Below are 17,947 nucleotides of genomic sequence, written 5' to 3' on the forward strand. Positions count from 1 at the left end.
TTAAAGAAATGAAAACTCCTTCCCCCCCCACCTTAAAATAAACACCAGTTCCCCTGGGGTTTTAAAAGCATGATAAAGGGAGTTTAAACAACGTAAACAAGTAAAAATGCAAAAAGAAAAAAGAAAAATCTCCATGCCTATTTTACAAAGGTTTTTGAGTGTTACCTAGTGCCCTGTTGGAAGTCCAGACCAGACCCCAATGAGTAGGAGGGGTTCGAAGTGTGGCCTGACGGTGTTTCCCAAGAATGGTGGCTGGCCTCATCAGTCCCGTCGTCAAGATCTACCCAAGTGGTTCCATATGTGACCAAGGCTGTGCAGTTCACGGAACTCTCCCCAACTTTCTCTCTGTTCCTTGGTGAAACCGGTGCTGGAGCCCCACCTTTGCAAGGGTTTTCAAGCTTCTTGATCCTCTTCTTCATCTCCTTGATGCATTTGGCCATCTTGTGGATGGTTTTGTCTTGGTACTTGCACCATTGTTGGAGAATACCAATCTTTTGTTGAGCTCTGAACCCTGAAGTTCCTGGTTCCTCCCAGTTGTAATCATCAAAGTGATATCTGTTTCCACCAAAACGTTTTTGAGGTGGAGGCAGATCAGCATCTTGAGCACCAGCTGCACTTGTGGTAGCATCTTCAGCGGTTGCTTTCTTTCCCTTGGAGGCTTCTTCTCTGCAAGCTTGCTTGTATGTGAGGATTGGTGGATCAGTTTGGACATTGTACAGCTCTTCCTTCAGCAAGAAGAAGTCAATGTTCCTTTTAACTTGGACTGTGGTGATGGAGGGATTGGGTAGGAGAACTTGGGCTGGCTCACTGATGAGTGTCTTGAAGTTGTAGACTACCTTGGTACCCACTCTTCCTTGGAGAAAGCCAATCCTACACAAATGTGCTTCATTAATCAGATCAAACTTTGCCTTGTTCTCCTTGAATCTGTACCCCATGGCTTTCAAGATCTTTGTTACCACCCATCCATGGGCCAGCTTTGCATCTTGCTTTGTAGAACCCCACATGCAATTTTTGTAGAACATCAAAGACCTTGCTAATTGAGATGCAAGGCAAAGTGGGTATTCATACCCTTCATAGGGTTCCCCATCTTCATGTGTTGGCATCAGCGGTCTCAGCCCTACACCAAGAAGCATCAGATCTCCTTTGTGAACTCTTCCAACATCAATCTTGAAGTAGAAGCTGTGAGAGAGAATCTTGTGTACATATCTCAGAACTGGATTCCTTATCCAAGAGGACTTAGCTGTTCCAGCTGTGTACTTCCCAGAAGCAATTGATCTCCATAGAAGTTGGATCTCATCTTTTCTGAGATTGACCTGGTTGGAGAGAAGTTCATTTCTAGGTGCTGAAAACCCAAAGATCTCATTCAATTCTCTGAATGACACTGAATACTCCTTCCCTTTCACAGTAAACTCCACATGTCCAAGCCCATCTCCTTGAATGATTCTTGAATCCCTTGGGTAGTAAATGAAAGCTTCAAAGGAGGCCAAGAACTCTTGAGACTCTTGCTCATAAGCGATTTCTCTCATCTCCAAAAGTGACTCAACACCCATGTTCCCAAGCAAAGTCTTGACATCTTCATAGAGGCCAATCTTCTTCAGAAAGTCCAAATCAGGGAATCTCCCTTGCTGGATCTCTATCTGCTGAAACTTAGCCATATAATCAAGTGTTTCTGGTTCAGTTTTCTTGAACTTCTTTGATCCCTCTTCAATGGTGCCTTGGGAACCACCAGCTGAGCTGCTTGAGTCACTTTCAGTCTGTTCACTCTCAGATACCACAGCCAACTGTTTCCCCTTTTTCTTGGAACCAGAAGCAACCACCAAAGCTCTTCCTTCAGGCCTTTTCCTTTTTGGCGCTGGATCACACTTTCCTTGCTTTGTGGTATTCTTTGCACCTTGACCGTTGTCTCTTGGCTTTGAAGTTCCTGAGACCAAACCTTTGCCTTTTGATGCACTACCCTTCTTCTTGGCCAAAGAGTTGGTTCTTTCAGTCATCTGCCAAGAGATTCTCAAAAATATTGTTAGTACAAGGATAAGCCTCACAAAAGTCTTCAAAATTTTGAAAAAATTGTTGCAAGAATCGATATCAACAGCACATGAACAAGTTTCTCAAGCCAAGAATCAATCAAATATGTTCATAGCAATGCAAAAACAAGAGTGCAAAGCAGGGACTCAGCAAGAAACCAATTCATCTCTTTTTTAAAAAAAAAATAAAAAATCGATTTCTTTCATGAATTACTTGCAACAATTTTCAAAATTCAAGAACAAGTAATTACCAACAAAGTGCTCTGTTTTCCAAGACTATCTAGCACCCTAGCATTTATAAAAATAATCCCAAGGTCTAAAACAACCTATCAAAATCGGTTCCACACCTTAAAGTTCAAAAATCACCATTGAAGAACATGGAAAGAGATGAGTTTTAACAGGATGAAATACCTTGGGATTAAGATGCAACGAGTTCGAAATGCAATCAGGATGATGTTAACAACTCAAAAACGAGCTCAGAGCACTTTGAATCAACAATTTTGGTGGAGAAATGAGAGAGATATGATGAAAACAATGGAGAGAAATGAGAGAAAGGACTGCAAACTCGGGTTTGTTGTGGTGAAGAGAGAGTGTGGGACAGGGTCAAGCCTTTGGACTGGTGGTCAATAGATCTATTTTGACCAGTCAAGGCTTTGACCCGTCCTTTTCTCATTGACCGGCCTCCTTTCTCTCTTTTGTGCGTCCGGGAACCGTCGGGATCGAGCCGTGTGACCGTCTTGGTGCAGAACCCGAAATATTTTTGTGCTACCTGGTCATCCTCTGTCTAACCCGCACGACTAACTCGCAGTAAAGATCCTTCAGCCCAGTTTTATGTTTTCTCAGTGCTGCTACCTGGAACCCATTGCAACCAGCTAGCACGACCAAGTCGGAATAATTTGCGAATGGATGTGCGGGTTGGTCTTCTTTGTTCCCAGGTAGCACAACCATCCCACAGCTTTTGTTACTTAGACATTCTGGCCGTTCCTCTTTTTGCTGCGGCTTGGTCTTCATATTCCCAGCTAGCACGCCCAACTTGGAGTAAATTGAGAGTGCATGTGCGACTTGGTTTCCTCTGTTCCCAGGTGGCGCGACTATGCAGCAGACTTTTGGACTTAAACAAAACGGCCTTTCTTTTCCTGCTGCGACCTGGTGTTCATGTTCCCAGCTAGCACGCCCAACTTGGAGTAAATTCCGAATAGATGTGCGGGTTGGTCTTCTTTACTCCCAAGTAGCACACCTAAACCGCAGGGTTTGTTACTTAGACAGCTTGGGCACTCGTCTTTTGCTGCGGCTTGGACTCATTCTTTCCAGGTAGCATGCCTAACTCGCAGGTTTTGGGACTTGAACACTTTGGCCACTCTTCTTTGTGTGCGGCCTGGAACCCTTACTTCCCAGCTAGCACGCCCATCTTGGATTAAATTCCGAGTATATGTGCGAGTAAGCTTCCTTTGTTTCCAGGTAGCACGACCATGCCGCAGGGTCTGTGACTTAGAAAACTCGGCCATCTCTCTTTTGCTGCGGCTTGGAACTCTTGCCTCCCAGGTAGCACACCTAAATAGGAGTAATTTGCGAATGTATGTGCGAGTTAGCCCCCTTTGTTCCCAGCTAGCACACCTAAGCCGCAGGTTTTGTCACTTAAGCTCCTTGGCCGTTCTCTTCATGCTGCGACCTGGCCTCCATGTTCCTAGCTAGCACAGCTGACCCGGAGTGAATTGCGAGTCTTCATGCGGCCTGGACTCCTTTCTTTTAACCCGCAGCACCAGCTAGCACAGTTTTGGACTTAGGCGTTTTTGACTCCTTCTGTTTAGTGCGGCCTGGCCTTCTTCTTTCCAGGTAGCACGACCATCTCGGAGTGAATTGCGAATGATCGTGCGACTTAGCCTCCTTGGGGTTTCAGGCCGCAGCACCAGGTAGCACAGTTTAGCACTTAAAACTCTCGGCCTTCTTCGTTCTGGTGCGGCTCGGCTTCCATGCTTCTAGGTCGCACACTTAAGCCGGAGTAAATTGCGAATGGGTGTGCGTCCTAGCTTCCTCTCTTCTGACCCGCACTCCCAAGCCGCAGTAACTGGGACTTAAACATTTCGGGCTTCTGACCCGCGTGCGGCCAGGTTCCTTTCACACCAGGTAGCACGCCCAGGCCGGAGTAGATTGCGAGTCTTGATGCGGCCTGGGCTCTTCATGCACTAACCCGCACACCTAGGTAGCACTGAGGCGTTCTTCAAGTTTTTCTGGCTTTAAACACTTCTCTCAGCTCTCTCACATGCTCCATTCCATTCAACACTGAGCTATGTCCTCCAAAGATCACCTAGTGCCTGAGACCAACTCACAAAACCCATCAAAAAGTTCTAAAACATAAAAGAAAAGAGAAGAAATCAAAAGAACTATGTACAAAGATAAGCTTGGGGTGTCTCCCAAGACCACTTTGTTTAAAGTCTCTAAGTTTGACTTTGAGAACCTGTTTAACAGGCTGGTGGATCAAGAAGAGGAACTGTTGTAGCTTCCTCTTTCCCTTGTGAAACTAAGTAATGCTTGATTCTCTGTCCATTCACCACAAATTCTTGACCATTCTTCCCTTCTAAGACAATGGCACCATAAGGTCTCACTTCAAGAACTTTGAAAGGTCCAGACCACCTAGACTTAAGCTTTCCTGGAAACAACTTAAGTCTAGAGTTGAACAGCAACACCATATCACCATCCTTGAACTCTCTCTTCAGAATCTTCTTATCATGCAGAACCTTGGTCTTCTCCTTATAGATCTTTGAGCTTTCAAAAGCCTCAAGCCTAATCTCCTCAAGTTCATGGAGTTTCATGATCCTTTTCTCCTGAGCTGTCTTGATATCAAAGTTCAGCACTTCACAGCCCACATAGCCTTGTATTCCAGCTCAACAGGAAGGTGGCAGCTCTTCCCATATAGTAGACTGAATGGTGATGTCCCAATTGGAGTTTTAAAGGCAGTCCTATAAGCCCACAATGCATCATCTAGCCTTTTGCTCCAATCTTTTCTGCTTGAGCTAACAGTCCTCTCAAGAATGGCTTTGATCTGTCTATTGGATACTTCAACCTGGCCACTAGTTTGAGGATGATAAGGAGTAGCTATCTTGTGTTTCACTCCATGCTTCCTCAATAAACCTTCCAGAGTCTTGTTCACAAAATGGGATCCTCCATCAGAGATGACAACCCTTGGAACTCCAAACCTTGGGAAGATGATGCTCTTGAACAGCTTCACTACAACCTTGGAATCATTGGTAGGGGAAGCAATGGCCTCAACCCATTTGGACACATAGTCCACAGCAACAAGAATGTACTGATTCCCATAGGATGAAATGAAGAGCCCCATAAAGTCAATCCCCCAACAATCAAAGATTTCAACCTCTAGAATGGGGTTTTGAGGCATCTCACTCCTCTTAGATATGTTCCCATGCCTCTGACAGGCATCACACGCTGAAACCACCAACTGAGCATCTTTGAACATTGTGGGCCACCAAAACCCACTTTGAAGAACCTTTGCCACAGTTTTGAATGCCCCCATGTGACCTCCAAAAGCAGAACCATGACATTCTTGCAACACAGGTTGCATCTCCTCTTCAGCAAGACACCTTCTATACAGCTGATCTTTGTTCAGAACATAGAGGTAGGGTTCATCCCAATGGTATCTCTGGACATCTCTGAAGAACTTCTTCCTCTTGTAAGCATCTAATTCAGGAGGCTCCACCCCACATGCAAGATAGTTCACTATGTCTGCAAACCAGGGCATCCTCCTTTCTTGAATGCTCTCTACTTCCTCAAAGTCCAAGTAGGAATGGAGCACCATCAGAGACTCTTCAGGCAAAGCATCATCTATGGGCACCTTTTCTTCAATCCTCAGCCTTGAGAGATGGTCTGCAGCCCCATTTTCAATGCCCTTTTTATCAAGCACTTCCATATCAAACTCTTGGAGCAATAAAACCCATCTTAACAGCCTTGGCTTGGCATCCTTCTTGGTCATCAAATACCTGAGGGCTGCATGATCAGTATATACAATGACTTTTGATCCCACCAGGTAGCTTCTGAACTTATCAAAGGCAAAGACTATTGCCAGCATTTCCTTTTCAGTTGTAGCATACTTCTCTTGGGCAGAGTCAAGTGTTCTACTTGCATAATAGATCACATGCAGCTTCTTGTCTTTCTTTTGCCCAAGCACTGCTCCAACAGCAAAGTCAGATGCATCTGTCATGACCTCAAAAGGAAGTGACCAGTCTGGTGCCTGAACTATTGGTGCACTAACCAATGCCTCCTTGATCAACTTAAAGGCTTCTTCACATTCAGCATCAAAGATGAAATCCACTTCCTTACACAACAGTCTTGTTAAGGGCCTGGCAATCCTTGAGAAGTCCTTTATGAATCTTCTATAAAACCCTGCATGCCCAAGGAAGCTCCTTATCCCTTTAACTGAAGTGGGGGTTTGCAGGTTCACCATTACTTCTACCTTTGCTCTATCAACCTCAATACCCTTCTCAGATATCTTATGCCCAAGAACTATCCCTTCTTGCACCATGAAATGACACTTCTCCCAGTTCAGCACCAAGTTGTGTTGCTCACATCTCTCCAACACCTGTGAAATTAGAGAGACAATCCGAGAAGGAGGAGCCATAGACACTAAAGTCATCCATGAACACCTCAACTTTCTCTTCAATAATGTCAGAGAAAATGTGCATCATACATCTTTGAAAAGTGGCCGGTGCATTACATAAACCGAAAGGCATTCTCCTATAAGCATAAGTGCCATAAGGGCATGTGAATGTTGTTTTCTCTTGATCTCTTGGATCTATGGGAATTTGAAACAATCCAGAGTACCCATCGAGAAAACAAAAATAAGGATGATTAGCTAGCCTTTCAAGCATTTGATCAATGAATGGTAAAGGGAAATGATCTTTTCTAGAAGCAGAATTCAATTTCCTATAGTCAATGCACATGCGATGGCCGGTTATGGTTCTTTGAGCAATGAGTTCATCCTTATCGTTTTTCACCACTGTGATCCCACCCTTCTTGGGCACAACATGAACAGGAGACACCCATCTTGAGTCAGAGATTGGGTAAATTATCCCTGCCTCAAGAAGTTTTAGTATCTCCTTCTTAACCACTTCCCTAAGGTTGGGGTTAAGTCGTCGTTGATGCTCAATAGAGGACATAGATTGGTCCTCTAGGTGGATCCTGTGGGTGCAAATGTCAGGAGAGATCCCTCTAATATCAGCCAAAGAATACCCTATGGCTCTCCTGAACTTTCTTATTTCATTAAGCAATGCACTCTCTTGGTCCTCTAATAGGCTATCATTGATGATGACAGGATAAGTGGAGTTTAAGCCTAAGAAAGCATACCTGAGCCCTGTTGGTAGAGGCTTGAGCTCAACAGGGGGTGCATCAGCCTCATTCCAGTCCTGGTCCAAGCTGCTTTGGCTGGTGACTGATTCTTTGATAGCAAAAACTTCAGAACCACCTTGTTCCAGCTCCAAAAACCTTTTCTCAGGACCCAGCTCTCTTGCATTGTCCAGATACAGCTTATACCCTTCACTTGCTTCAGCTAAGAGCTCATTGTCTCCTTGTTCTTGAGTTAGAGCAGCTTGAAGAGGATCCTCAGTGTTCAGCTCCTCAAGCAACTCATCAGCCAACTGATCCATTGTCTCCACATAGAAACATTGACCTTCAATGGTGGGTTTCTTCATCATCTCATTCACATCAAACTTGAGCTTTTCAGACCCAAGTTGAAGCTCTATAATCCCACCTCTCACATCAATAATAGCTCCTGCAGTTGCTAAGAATGGCCTGCCCAAGATAAGAGGATCTACTGGCTCTTCATCCATCTCCAGCACAACAAAATCTGTTGGAACCTCAAAACCACCTATCTTGACAGGTAGATCTTCCAACATACCAACAGGCAATCTAACTGATCTATCTGCAAGGATAAGAGAAATCCTTGCAGGTTTGAAAACTCTAAAGCCCAACTTCTTAGCTATGGAGAATGGCATCAAGCTGACTGATGCTCCTAGATCACAAAGACATCCAGAAAATAGAAGAGGCCTAATGGCACAAGGGAGTGTGAAACTCCCTGGATCAGTTAACTTCCTTGGAATGGACTTCTTCTGAATGATAGCACTATATTCATGACTTAGTACTACCATGCCTTGAAGCTCTTTTGTCTTGTTCAGAATGTCATCCTTTAAGAACTTCCCCATCTTTGGCATCATTAAGAATGCATCAATGAGAGGCATTGTGAGTGGCGTCTCCTTGAGTGCCTTCTCAAATACAGCTCTTGCCTTGTCCACTAGTTGCTTCTTGAATCTCCCTGAAAATGGGAGCTTGGGTTGGTATGGAGGTGGTGGCACATATACTTTTTCTGGTTCTGGTTCCTTTGCTACCTCTTTACCCTTTTCTGTCCTTGGTTTCTCAGCAACTTGATCATCTGTTAAGGCTGCCTCCCCCTCAGTTTGATCATTGTCCTCAATGATCACATTATTGTTTTGAATACCAGGTAACTCCTTTCCACTCCTCAGTGTAATGGCCTTGGCATATTCCTTGGGGTTGGGCTCTGGTTTTCCAGGTAGGTGGCCTTGGTTCCTTGAGCTTGAGGCCTGGTTCTGCTTCAGTTCTTTGATTTCCTGCTGCATAGCTGCATTCTGACTTGCAAAGATCTATTGACCCTGAAGTAGTTGTTGCAGAATACCAACCATATCTGTACCCATCTGTGGCTGCTGTTGAACCATTGGTGGCTGAAACTGTTGTTGGACCGGCACCTACTGTTGGAATTGTGGTGGACCAAACCCTGGTGGTGCCTTTGGCTGCTGTGAAGTGTAACCAGTGCCCTGAAATGGTTGCTGTTGCTGACCAAAATTCTGATTCTGACCAAACTGATTCTTGGGTTGGAATGACCCTTGAAAGTTGTTCTTGGGAACAAAGTTCTTTGAAGCTTGAGAATTGGGATACACCTGGTCTTGTGGGTTAGCTACATTGGTGTTCCTGTAAGAGAGGTTTGGATTGGCATTACCGTATTGATATCTCTGGAACCTCTGATTCCCAATGTAGTTGAGCTCCTCTTGGGTAAGACCTTCTTCACTTATGTTCTCAAAGATTTGAGAAGGTTCCTCATACTCTCCAACAAAACGCATTGGCTTCTGAGTGGTGAATTTCAGCTTGTCTAATTCACTCCTCAACTCCTTAACTTCTCTGGTGAGCCTCTGTTCTGAGCTTGAACCTTCAGACCTATTTGATCTGTCATAGTCTTCACCATAAGTATCATTGCTCAATGCTAAGTTCTCCACTAGCTCTAAAGCAGCATGTATCTCTTTACCCAGAAAGTTCCCATTGGAAGCAGTATCCAGCTGGTTTCTAATCTTGGGAAGAGCTCCCCTATACAGTGTGCTGAGAAGAGAAGCCTCACTAAACCCATGGTGTGGGCATTGGTTTGTGTAGCTCCTGAATCTCTCATATGCTTCACCAAAACTTTCATTGCTGTGCTGAGTGAAGCTAGAGATTTGGTTCCTCAGTTTTGCAGTTCTTGAGGTGGAGAAGAACTTAGATAAGAAGGCTTGCTTGCATTGCTCCCAGGTTTTAATGGAGCCTCTTGGAAGATTCTTCTCCCATTGATGAGCTTTATCACCAAGACTGAATGGGAATAGTCTTAGCTTAAAGCTGTCTTCTGAAACTCCATTAATCTTGGTCAGATCACACACCTTATCAAACTGGTCCAAGTGTTCCAAGGGATCTTCCATTGCTAACCCATGGAACTTTGAGTTCTGGACCATATTCAGCAATGATGCTTTCACTTCAAAGTTGTTGTTTTGCACAGGTGGTGCCTGAATACCAGCTCCATACTGATGAGCATTGGCCCTGTCATTCTCTCCAACATAGACTTGGGGTTGCTCATATCTTCGTTGCTGTTGTTGGAAAGGGTGGGGTTGGTGGTGCACTTGTTGTCTTTGCTGAATATTGGCCTGATGCCTCTGTTGATGAGCTTGAGCTTGTCCCTGGTGGACATAAGCTTGTTGGTGCACCTGTTCCTGATGAACATTACCCTGATGAAACCCTTGACCAACTCCATTACCAGCTCCATTTCCTTGAGCCTGTTGCTCATGAACTGGTTGTTCTATGTCTACCACGTGATCTCCTTGTTCTTCCATGTCAGCCTGATCAATCTGTCTACCACGTCTGTCCCTTCTCCTCCTTGGTACCAAAAGGTTGATGTTGTCGTTGAGAGGGAAAGGTGGACCACAGCTTCTTGATCTAGACCTGGTGTTCATACACCTGAAATCACAAACAGAACTTGAAAGGAATCAGTAGAAACAAGAAAGTAAGCACTTGATCTCAAGAACAGATCAGAGCTTAATGCTAATCAACCACAATTTGGCAACGGCGCCAATTGATAGACAAGTCTTTTTAGGGTCTCAGGGCTATCAATCCCCTTGTCAATGTAGCACAAAGAGGTTAATCAATCCAGATGTGGTGTTAGACACTAAACTATGTGATCAAGTTCTTAATTCAAGCAAACAAGAGTGGGTTTTGATTAATCTAGAGACAACTACAAACATAAACAGGTTTAAAGACTAATGACAATGACTAAACAAGAACTAAGCAATGACAAATGATGTGAATATGATATGATGGAGGCATGAGATTCTAGACATGATAGTTGGTTAGGGTGCTTTGGTGCTAAACTAGAAATGCTAATGACAATGATGAGACATGATTCAAATGATTAAGAACTCAAATCTAGGTTAATCCTCTCATGAAGGTATTAACCCCTATACTAATCCATTTTCAAACCAAATTCCCATTTGTGAAACATGAATCAATATGCATTAATAAACAGCCCTTAATGATCATTCAAGCAAATAACAATACATCATCATGCAGAAAAATGCTTAAACCTCTAATACAGCTCTTTCAGGAATTTCATCAAACACTTTTGGTGCATGAAATTCCCAGAATTTAGATCTCAAGTGATTATCAGGGATCTAGCATAGAGAACAGCTGTTTAGAGAGATGAATCAATGAATCTAGCCCTAAGCACTCCTAATCTAACACTTTAGCACCCTAACCTACACATCTAGAACCTCATTAAGGTGACTACTCACTAATCATACTAATCTCTCTGAAACCTTTGCAAGTTGAGAAGACTAGCATGATTAATGATGAGAAATGGAGATGGAGATGATAGATTAAGAAGAAAGCAGTTTTAAACACAAAAATCTCTTAAACTCTCTTGATTAAAGGGCCAAAAATCGATATTTCTCTTCTTGGTGGAGTCTTTTTCACAGAAGAGGCAAGAGACCAAGGGAATAAAACTTAGTTCTCTCCCAAAAAGCCCTAAAAAGGTATTTATACTTCCTTAAAAACGAACCGGGTCAGCCCGGAACAAACCGGGTCCTGACCCGGCTTTAATGGATAAAGTGGGAATTACTGCGGGTTGGTCCAGTATGTCCCAGGTAGCACAACTAAGTCGCAGTAGATGAAGACTTGTCTTGTGAAGCCTGAATCGCCTTGTCTTAGCCGCACGCCTAAGTAGGAGTGTTTTGCGAGTGTTGCTGCGGCTTGGTCTCCTTCCTCTCCAATTCGCAGGGCTAAGGCGGTTTCTGGGGAATGTACAAACTGTGCGGGTTGGTCTCTATTGCACCTAGGTCGCAGGCTCAAGTCGGAGTGATTTGCGAGTGATCGTGCGGCATAGTTCCAGGCGCGGCTAAGTCGCACGATTGTGGACTTAGCATTTCTCTTGCTCGGGAGCTTCAGATCTCTTCCAGTGATAGTTTACCCGCACATTTCAACTCGCAGCATCAGCATTCAGGCGTTCATCTTCAGGCCTGCGGGTTAACCAAGTCGCAAGACCATCTCGCAGCATCTAGAGCAGCTTAGACCACTTCGCATTCCGGAGAGTGTAACCCCTATGAGACTTGTCCGAATTGAATGATTTTGGTTGCAGAAGACAGAGGACTCATTTATCTCCAAATTTGGTGAAGGAAGCTTCGGTGCTTGGGAAGTGTAAGGCTTCCTGGAGGGCACATCTTTGCAGTGCATGTACACAACCAGAGAGAGGCGTCTAGACATGTGTAAGGCTTCCTGGAGGGCACATCTTGGGAAGTGTAAGGCTTCCTGGAGGGCACATCTTTGCAGTGTAAGGCGTCTAGACATGTGTCCATTCCGGAGACCGTATCTTCCTGCTCATAGATCCGAATTGAATGCTCTTGGACGTTCTGGAAAGAAGACTCAAATGTCTCTGATTCTCATGAAGGACCCGGAAACTGAATCGGCCTGGAAGTGCACCGTCCTTCGCATCCTTCAGAACTGATCTGCTCGGTCCGGAATAGCTGCGAGACAAGGGTTCCTTCCGATGAGCTTAACTCTCTGCTCACGCGTCCGAATTCCACGATTCCACTTGCTATGAGACCGTGATCCAATGCTCTCCAACTTCTATGAATCACCCGCCATCTGAATCGGATCCGAAGGTTCCCCGGACAGGCGATTTCTGAGACATGTTTGCACCCGGAGATTTTGGCCGATACACTTCACTTGCGGTACGTGTTTTGGTCGACAAAGTCCACCCGCGGTACGTGAAAATGGTCGACAAAACCTTCCTGGCCAGCGAGAATGGCCGATAACCTCCATAGACCCAATTTTTGCCACTTTTCAAGCTTTGATCACCATTCCACCTCCTGGATTCATCTTTTCAGCTCCAAATGCACCTGATGAACACTCAAAAAATGCAAAGACTCATTGGGACCTAATGCGTCTCCTAAGTTCTAAAACAAACCCTAAGGACCTAAAATGCATGGAATAAAACATGATTTAGAATGAATTATGCAACTTAAATGATGCAAATTATGAACATATCACAACTTTGATGAAGAATGCGAGGAAGCGTTCAAGAGAATCAAGGAGGCTTTGATCAGTGCACCGATTGTACAAGCCCCTGATTGGTCTTTACCATTTGAAGTGATGACCGATGCATCTGATTATGCTGTAGGAGCTGTCTTGGGACAGAAGAAAGATAAGAAGCTCCATGTGATCTACTATGCCAGCCGCTCTTTGGACTTGGCTCAAGAAAAGTATGCCACCACTGAGAAGGAAATGCTTGCCATTGTGTTTGCATTTGAAAAATTCAGGAGTTGTCTAGTGGGATCAAAGGTCACGGTTCACACAGATCACACGGCCTTGAGGTACCTGATGTCTAAGAAGGACGCTAAGCCGAGGCTTTTGAGATGGGTCTTATTGCTCCAAGAATTTGACATGGAGATACTTGATAAGAAGGGCATTGAAAACGGAGCCGCAGATCACCTCTCAAGGCTGAGGATTGAAGAACAGGTTGCTATAGATGATGCTTTACCCGAGGAACGTCTCATGTTAGTCCGGTCTTACTTAGAGGTGGAGGAAGCCAATACGATCAAGGAAAGAAGCCTTCCATGGTTCGCGGATCTTGTGAACTACTTGTCTTGCGGATTAGAGCCACCAGATCTTGATACTTATCAGAGGAAGAAGTTCTTTAGAGATGTGATGAGGTATCATTGAGATGAGCCGTATCTTTACGTGCTTAACAAGGACCATCTCTATAGGCGATGCTTGGCCGAAGAAGAGATCCATCCAGTGCTACAAGAATGCCACGGCTCATCGTATGGTGGTCATTTAGGTGCGTTCAAGACAGTTGCCAATGTTCTACAGAGCGGTTTCTGGTGGCCGACCATGTTCAAAGACGCCTAGGAAGTGGTCTCGAGGTGTGAAGCTTGTCAAAGGCACGGAAACATATCCAAAAGGAATGAAATGCCCCAAAACCCAATCTTTGAAGTAGAAGTCTTCGACTGTTGGGGCATTGACTTCATGGGTCACTTTGTAAGCTCATATGGGAATCAATATATCCTTGTAGCAGTGGATTATGTGAGTAAATGGGTTGAAGCGGTTGCATCTCCGACCAACGATTCAAAAGTCGTGGTAAAACTCTTCAAGAGTATCATCTTCCCACGGTTTGGAGTACCAAGAGTAGTCATCAGTGATGAGGGAAGCCATTTAATCAACAAGACTCGTGAGAGTCTTTTGAAGAAGCACGGAGTAAAGCACAAGGTGGCCACCCCTTATCATCCGCAAACCAGCGGCCAAGTGGAGGTTTCCAACCGTCAGATAAAGGCCATTTTGGAAAGGACCGTGAACTCATCCAGGAAGGATTGGAGCAAGAAACTTGACGATGCTCTGTGGGCTTACAGAACCGCCTACAAAACCCCCATTGGAACCTCACCGTTTAACTTGCTCTATGGGAAGAGCTGTCATCTACCGGTTGAGTTGGAATACAAAGCCTTGTGGGCAGTGAAACTTCTGAACTTTGACATCAAGACCGCACAAGAGAAGAGGGTTTTACAGCTTCATGAGCTTGAGGAGATCCGGTTAGATGCTTTCGAGAGCTCTAAGATCTACAAAGAAAGAACCAAGGCGCTCCATGACAAGAAGATACACAAGAGAGAGTTCACAGAAGGGGACCAAGTTCTGTTGTTTAACTCAAGACTCAAGCTGTTACCTGGGAAGCTGAGGTCTAGGTGGTCCGGTCCGTTCACGATTCTTGAAGTAAGACCCTATGGAGCCGTGGTTTTGAAAGGAAAAGATGGACAAGGCTTTGTGGTAAACGGCCAGAGGGTAAAGCATTACTTGGCATCAGAAATAAGGGAGGGAGCTACCTCAGTTCCTCTACTTGAACCGGAATCAGCCTGAAAAGGTATGAAAAGTCAAACTTACCGCTAAACAAAGTGCTCTTGGGAGACACCCCAAGCTTATCCATGTACATATTTCATTTTTCATCTTCTTTTCTTTTTATTTGAAGCTTTTTGAAGGGTTTGTTAAGTGTTTCAGGAGTTAGACAGTGAACCTTGAGGGTGAAAGTGAGAGAAAGCTTGAAAAAGACACGGCCTGATGAATTAAGTCAAAGAGCATACAGAGCCTCGGTATCGACCCTCGGTATATTCATACCATGGTCATCTTTTACCGAGTGAAAGCTTGAGAACCTCAGCTAGATTCCTCGACTTAATTTCATCATGGTCGTGTCTGAGAAGTGCTATGGTAAAATAACTAAGTGTGGGGGAGGCTCACGGGGTAAACACCTCGGTATAAGTATACCGAGAGGCGATGTTCACTTAAAATGGTCAAAAACCTTGATCCGAGGCCGCGACCAGTTTACACCAAGGCCAGCCTGTTTAAACCCCCAAGCCTCACGTGTTTTTTGCTAAAAACAAGTGACCTCGGCATGATGCCCTCGTGGTGGAGCGTGCCGAGGCACTCGGTTTCAAGAAATGATCAAAAGCAAGAACACATGAAACACTTAGAACAAAGAAGAGGCTTTGCGAGGTCCAAAGAAAAGACGTGAAAGCTATGGGGATTTACTCGTTGGCATGGGCTCAGACAACTCGGCTTGGTACCCTCGGGGTGGAAGAAGTCGAGGCAGCTCAGAGTAACACGAGAAAATTTGGCTTGGTCCGTACAGCCCACGTCATCCCCATACCGCGTCCATTTGAAGGGTTGCGCGGCATTTTGAATTTGAACACTCGGTCAAAGTAGTTTTTGGTGCGGTCAACGGCTGGAGCTGGAGCAGAAGGGGGGACCAGTCCCACAACAGTTCAAATGCCAGCTGGAAAGCGCGCTCCAGCCCATACCGACCTCCATACTTGGCCAAAACGCAGAGTTTGCCCTCTAGACTCTTTTCTCTCCATTTAACGAACACAACTCACTCATTTCTCGTTCATTTTGCGTGATTCCAAGCGTTCTAGACTCATTAGGGTGTTGTCTACTCTGCATAAGCATCTCGTTCAGCTTAAATCTTGCATTCCCAAAGGTTTTTGCATCTTAAAGAACTCATCTTTTTCCTTCATTCTTTGCGAGCTTAAATGTTTGTAAAATGTGGAATCGATTCTTTTAGAGTATATCGGCCTTTGGGAACAATTTTGTAAATTCCACCACGGTAGACAACACACGAAAAACCGGTCTTTGCATTTAAAATCACTTATTCTTGAGTCTTTAAAATTCTTGAGAAAATGCGCTTGGAATCGGTCTTAATGATGATTTGTGTGTTTGAGCTGAAATGTCTAGATAACTTGTCTCTAATCGGTTGTTCTGGCTTGTTCTTACTTTCCTTGTTGTTTGAAAAAGCTATGAATATCAGTTCTGCTAGAGAAAAAGTTTTGTACTTGCCAATCTTGAGATACATGTGCTTAACGATATACTTGGCTCTGACGGTTTCTTTGAGAATCTCCCTTGCAGATGACCGGAGACCGAACCGTTCCTACCCACGAGACAAACAGAAGTGCGGGCCAGAAGAGAGTTTTGAAGGGTAAAGCCGTTGCCGTGCCACGTAGTGGAGAGACCAGCAAGAAACCCTCGATGCGACCCGATGACGAGCCAACCCCCAAACGAGCAAGAAATACTGAGCTCACTCTGGCACCAGCTATCGAGTCAAAGAGGAACGGGAAGAAGGCAGCTGTGGGATCTGATGACGACGAGCCCGGAGCCTTAGTCCCTTATGTAGACAACGGCGACAAAAAGTCCAAGAAAGAACCAAAGGCCGAGCCCGAGGATGAGCACTTCCCAACCACTGAGGAATACTTGGACCACTTTAACTCAATCAGAGTGGCTCTAGGTCGATTCCCTGACTTGGAGTTGCTGAAGAAACTCGAGTACTTGATGACGTGACCCTCATTTTTGAGAATATGGGTTTGGCAAAGTTCTTTGAGATGAGCGATGTTGCCTATGAAGGGATTACACAGCAGTTTCTTGCAACCTTGGAGGTCATCATCTACCCCAAGAGAGATCCAAAGCGTTTACATGGCAAAGGATTCGGCCACATTGAGTTTGAAATGGATAGCCTGCACTACAAGGTCAGTTTCAAGGAGCTTGATGAAATCTTTGGGTTTGAAAGGAATGGAAGCTCGCTTGACAAGTTTGTGTACCCTCGTGATGAGTTGGCCGCCTTGTGGGAAACGATATCTTTTGGACCCTACCTCGGAGGCAAGAGCAAGACAAGCTGCATAAGGAACCCTGCGATCAGATACACAGACCGCGTCCTAGCATCAACATTCTTCTCGACCTTTAACCCTGGTGTTATTCACACGGCCGAGCTTGAACTATTGGGACTCGGACTGAAGCCGTTCATCACTCAAATGAAGAACAAGAAAGAGTTCCAAGGGCCGCTGCATGTACCATCATTGGGTGCATTCTTTGCCATTCAAATGCTCACTTATCGGCACAATTTATGGTGCGACCGTAAGAAGCGAGGAGCAAGAAGACTTCAGAACGGTTGGATAGTCACCAAGATCCTGAGGGCTCAAGGGTTTGTATTCCCTGATTCACCAAAGAAGCCGAATCTCATTGATGAGTTATACCTAAGCAAAAGTGGTTTCTTCGGAGGCAAGTCAGGGGACAAATGGGTTTACAACTTCACCCTACTGCATTGAGACGGCACGCAGGTTCTACTGCCTAACCGAAGCCTCACCATGCTCGACAAGCAGTGTAACGTCTCATTCTACGTTCTCAAAGACCAGTTGTATAACCCAGCTCTCGACCCACCAACACGCAAATGCACCAAGGAAAACCCGAGAACACTAATGGCCCAGAGGATTGTGATAACGAGGAGCATAGACACTATGAGAGAAGGACCGGAGCAGGCCGCTATCACTTTGATCCGCAAGTGTGGGGTGAGCCTGAATACCACACCAAGAAGCTGTATTCGCGAGTGAACACCCTCCAAAAGTGGTGTAAGTGGCAAGACAAAACCATCCACGCATTGGTGGATTGTGTGAGGCATTTGAAGAAGAAGGTAAAGCAGCTCACCAGGCCATCCTCACCGGATAAGAACTCAGCGACCTCAACCGCACCGATAACAGAAGAAGGAGTTGGAGAAAGCTCAAACGCGAGGAACCCGGAGTTTCCACCAGGCA

The 17,947-nt window shown here is 45.0% G+C and overlaps 1 non-coding gene and 1 pseudogene across 1 annotated transcript; one reads left to right on the top strand and one right to left on the bottom strand.

The window, feature by feature from the left end:
- Nucleotides 1-4,690: 4,690 nt before the first annotated feature.
- Nucleotides 4,691-6,775, bottom strand: LOC112089306 (annotated as a pseudogene).
- Nucleotides 6,776-9,434: 2,659 nt separating this feature from the next.
- On the top strand, nt 9,435-9,541 carry LOC112089408. Its single transcript, XR_002901046.1, has one exon. It is a non-coding gene; the product is annotated as a small nucleolar RNA R71 (small nucleolar RNA).
- The last annotated feature ends 8,406 nt before the right edge of the window (nt 9,542-17,947 follow it).

This window comes from Eutrema salsugineum, unplaced genomic scaffold (genome assembly GCF_000478725.1).
Source record: "Eutrema salsugineum unplaced genomic scaffold, Eutsalg1_0 scaffold_12, whole genome shotgun sequence".
In the NCBI taxonomy this organism is placed as follows: domain Eukaryota; kingdom Viridiplantae; phylum Streptophyta; class Magnoliopsida; order Brassicales; family Brassicaceae; genus Eutrema; species Eutrema salsugineum.